At 43.5% G+C, this 4,909-nt stretch overlaps 1 pseudogene; it reads left to right on the top strand.

The window, feature by feature from the left end:
* The first annotated feature begins 403 nt into the window (after positions 1–403).
* LOC101647909 lies at positions 404–881 on the top strand (annotated as a pseudogene).
* Positions 882–4,909: the final 4,028 nt, after the last annotated feature.

Below are 4,909 nucleotides of genomic sequence, written 5' to 3' on the forward strand. Positions count from 1 at the left end.
ACAGGCAAGAATCCATTTCAGAAGGGATCGGCTGACAGCAACACCGTTTGATAACTTCTGGTTTGATCAGTAAATATATTGTTTTAAAATTGCATTAAAAATATACTGTCGTGCCCAACTGTTCCAGTCTCCTGTATCAAAACTGTGGATGCTTGTCAGTTCCCAGAAAGAGGCGGTGGGTGGGTGGGGGAGACCGATGGGCAGAAAAATGGAGATCGGAGGGCACAGAGCTTGGGAAGAAAGAGAAAGAGGCTTGGCTGGATTAATTTACAGTCGAAGTCTCACGAAACTGCAGGCAACTAAACACTCTTTCCACTCCAGCCCCTCTAGTTTGTCGGCCCTGCTGCTCCGCCCCTTCAAGCCAAAGAGAACTCCCTTCAAAGAGGATTTGTGGAGATCCAAGATGGAGGCCAGCAGGAGATTGATGAAGGCGCTTGAAGAAATCCGCAAATGTGGAATGAAAAACTTCAGCAACATCCAGCTTGATGAAGCTAATTTATTGACTTGGCAAGGGCTTACTGCTCCCGACAACCCTCCATATGATAAGGGGCCCTTCAGAATTGAAATCAACTTTCCAGCAGAGTCCCCCTTCAAACCACTGAAGATCCCCTTTCAAACAAAGATCCGCACCCCGAACATGGACGAGAAGGGGCAGGTCTGCCTGCCCGTGATCAGCGCTGACCCCCGGAAGCCAGCCACCCAAAGGGACCCAGTCCTCCAGTGCCCATAGAGCTGGTCAGCGACCCCCAGCCTGAGCTCCGGCTCCGGGCCGGCCTAGCCACAGAATACTCTAAGGACCAAAAACATTCTGTAAGAACGCCAAAGAGTTCACAAAGAAAGACGGGGGCGGGGAGCGACCTGTGGACTCAAATCTGCCATGACTGATTCTAGCGAGTGAGCGCCGCGACCCCGGCGTGCATTCAGACCCCCTCCCCGCAGAGCAGGCCTCTGTGCAGAACTGACGCACGTGCCACCGCCCGGCATCCGCTTGTGGCACTCTAACTTTCTACAGTTTTCGTAATCAAGAGTGGTCTAGACAACCTGTAAAGAAAGGAGTAAAATTTACCATGCTCTTCTTAAAAAAAAAAGAGAGAGGATTTTTGTGGGGGATGGGGTGGGGTGGGGGGTGGTTTTAGCAACCCCATAAATGGGAAAAGGCAGAAACAGTTTGAGAACACTAATATGTCAGTGTTTTAAATTTTACGTTCCATTGAATGGAAGAGATAATCTTTTCTTTTCACTAAAGCAGCGCCCTGGAGTTGTGCTGATACTTTTAATGGATTACTTGCAGGAGCTAAAGCTCCCAAAGTCATTCAGAAACAATAACAACAAATTCACCGTCATTGCATCAATTGACTTATGGTGACAGGACAGAGCAGGGTAGAACTGCCCCTGTGGGTTTCCGAAACTGTAACTCTACAGGCGTAGAAAGCCTCATCTTTTTCCCTGGAGTGGCGTGTAGTTTTGAACTGCTGACCCTGTGGTTCACCGTCCAAGATGTCCATATTGTGCCACTGGGCGAGGTTCCTTAAATATCCCCATGGACCCAATTTTCTCTATTTTGAGATATATCTTTCTCCTCATTTTCATATCTTTGAAATTGGAATATGTTGTTCAGTCAGTGACTTACCATAATTTCACTGGCACAGTTCTAATTTTCTTTGTAGAATATAAAATAGGGTAAGGCCTGCACCTTAGATTCAATGAAATAGATCAGAACAAAAAACAAACCGCAATGCAAGGATTCTACAGCGAGAGGGGAAGACCATATTCAGGACAATAGTCTCTAAAACATCAGGACTGCTGCCCCTGGAGTCGACCCAGATGTCTGCGCAGAACTGAGCCCCACAGGGTTCTCAATGACTGACTTTCGTCTTTTGGTAAGTAAATCACGAGGGCATTCTTTCAAGGCAGCTCCAGTGAACTCAAATTGCCAACCTTCCAGTTAGCAGCCAAGCAAACACCCAGTAAATGCTTGTATAACTAGGGACTGTGGAAAAATAATGGACCCGTCCATTGAGCAATAAGGTGATTTGTTTCAGGGTAAGGTAATTAAGTTTGAAAGACACTATTTTATCCCTGAGAACTTGAGAGTTTGTATAAAGCTTACATAAACCCCAAAGGGGGGAAAAATCCCACTATTTTCACATTACCCATATAATTTTCAATATACATATAGATTGAAATGCAAACAATAGCACATGCGATTTTCATTTGCATGAACCCTCCCTTATAAAGCACCAAGGAAAATGAATATGCGAAAAAGCATTGATGTCTTCTCCACTATCTGGACGCTGGTTAAACAATCAAAGGGACTTCTGCACATGCACGTCTGAACATGAAGAGCCTGCCCCCTTCCTTAGTCAAGACAGTCATGCTGCTCTGGCTGCACATACACATAATGGAAACAAAATTGCTTTAAATAATCAAAATACACAAAGGCACATTTTTCTGAGTGATTGGAAATAACCCTGACAAATGCTCACATTTGGTAAATTATGAGCTAGCCAAGTTAGGTTTGCATAAATATAATGAAAAATATTTTAAAAAATTTAGTAAGCATAGAAAGCCAGACTTTCTCTTGGTAATGAATTTCTTTGACAGATAAACCAACAACCATGCAGGGCAAGTGTATGAAGGCACTTCCCTGGTGCTTTTGTGTGAAAACACACACACACACACACACACCAAACAAGTCCATTATTGTTGAGTCAGTTCTGACTCACAGCAATCCTGTGAGGTCCAGTAGACCAGCCCCATAGGGCTTCTCAGGTTGAAATCTTTACTGAAGCTGACTGCCACATTTCTCTCCCACAAAGTGGCTGGTCGGTTTGAACTCCAGGCCTTTTGGTTAGCAGCTGAGTGTTTTACCTCTTGTGTCACCAGATCCTCCTATGTATATAGTAGACTCTATACACAAACAAAATTCTTCAGAATGATATAAACCAAACTCAAAACTCACTGCTGTTGAATCAATTCTGATTCAGAGCAACCAAGTAGGACAGAGTAGAATTGCTCCTGTGGGTTTCTGAGACCATAACCCTTTAAGGGAGTGGCAGAAAGCCTTTAGCAGAATTATTTAAGTGGTGAAAATACTTCTGCAGCTGAAAAATGAGAGAAAGCCTTAGCATACGAAATAGCTTGATTTTGAAAAGAACATGAACTATGTGCTACTGCACACTAGGTTAATATGTTATATAGATACTTCATATTCCCCATCCATGACTTTTTGATATCACAGGCTTACCTATTAGGTAAACACATACTTATACTATCCTTCAACATCTTGTATCAAACCTAGGCTGATATAAAAAGCTGTATAGTGACATGTATCTGTACATTGATGGAGAGGATTGCTTGGTGGCAAACAAAAGAAAGAATGCTTGAGAAGAGTGAAAAGTAATTTCCTACCCCCAGGTAACACGGCCCTTGTTGATGAACAGTTTGCTTTGGGAATGTCTGGAACAGTTTGCTGTGGCTATCTATGGACACATCAAAACAAAAGCCAAGGAAAGACATACATTTGGGATTTTCTTCCGAGGGTAAGCATAATAATGGAGAGACCATGGTCAGTGAATTGGCTATATGGGCGCAAAACTATTCAGAGAATGCCATAGCTTTTAAAAGTTCCCAGTAGTTGAGGGACAGACACGCCGTTCCATGAAAGAGATACCACACGGTCTTGCACATATATCTATCAAGCTAAACTCTGTGCTTAAAAAAATGTTAAAATAAGGCAGAGGCAGTGAATGGGGTGGAGATGACATTTCTTAGGGGAACATTCTTTCAATTCCTAGCTATGAATTGTAGGAAGAACCTGATTGTCATTTAGCGCCTTAGTCATCTGAGTATCATCAGCTCTTCCCTATAAACCCCCACCCACCTTCATTTGCCAATAGGAAGCAAGAGCTTGAGAGAAACCAGAATTACAACAGGACGCTGGCTGGTATCATGGTCCAGCTGACCAAGTTAAACTAGTGCCTCCTGCTTTAGTCTTTCAGCTAGTCCCCTTTCTTACCTTCTTTTCTTCGAATTTAAGGATAAACTCCTAAAAAGCTTAACGCTTCTAGTATGAATATTCAAATATCAGAGACATTGCAAAGTCTTCACCACATAGCACTATACTTTTATTCATTTTAATGAAAGCTCTCTTTTGAAAGTCATCAATGACTAATTGATTGTGACATCCAATGTTCTCATCTTTCATCCTCCTAGTCTTTGTCTTCTCCTTGTTGCCTGACCAGGCAGACTCTCATTCCAGAAACTCTCCACCCTTCTTTCCTATGGAGTTTTCCTGGGTTTCTTTTTAACTCTGTGGCTACAACTTCCTACCTTTCCCCACATCCTTCCTAGATATAATGTGTAATGGTGTTTCTCGGTCTTCTTCTCTCTTTGTTCCTTGTCTCCAACGACAATCTCCTCCATCCTTTGGGTTATTGGCAAAAGTCCTCCCAGCCCTGTCTATGGGTCTATTGTTTCAGAGTGCTGAAACTTTGCTCTACCCTCCTCTGACGCTTCTCCACTAGGACAAGCTGCTGGAACCTCCAAACCAACATGCGTTCAAGGCAAATTCAGTACTTTCTTTCTCATAGTTCACGCTCCTGCTGAGCTTGCTTTAAAAAAATACTGTGTTGTTGTGCTGCGAACCACCAAGTCAGAAGTCAGCAGTTTGAACCCCCTTGGTGCTCCAAGGGAAAGGGTGGGTCTGCTGTCTGGATGGTTTGGGAAACCCCAGGCAGCACTTCTTTTGTGTCCCGATGAGTCCTATTGGACTTCCTGGCTATGGGTTTTTTTGGGTTATATTGTTATGAGAGGCTGGAGGGTCTATTTTCATACTGTAGTGACCGCTGGGAACAGAGTCGAACTGCTCCTAAGGTCTCTTTCTTGTCATCTTTAAAGAAGCAGCTCA

The sequence above is a fragment of the Echinops telfairi genome, unplaced genomic scaffold (genome assembly GCF_000313985.2).
Source record: "Echinops telfairi isolate 266 unplaced genomic scaffold, ASM31398v2 ScPeMD7_443;HRSCAF=831, whole genome shotgun sequence".
In the NCBI taxonomy this organism is placed as follows: domain Eukaryota; kingdom Metazoa; phylum Chordata; class Mammalia; order Afrosoricida; family Tenrecidae; genus Echinops; species Echinops telfairi.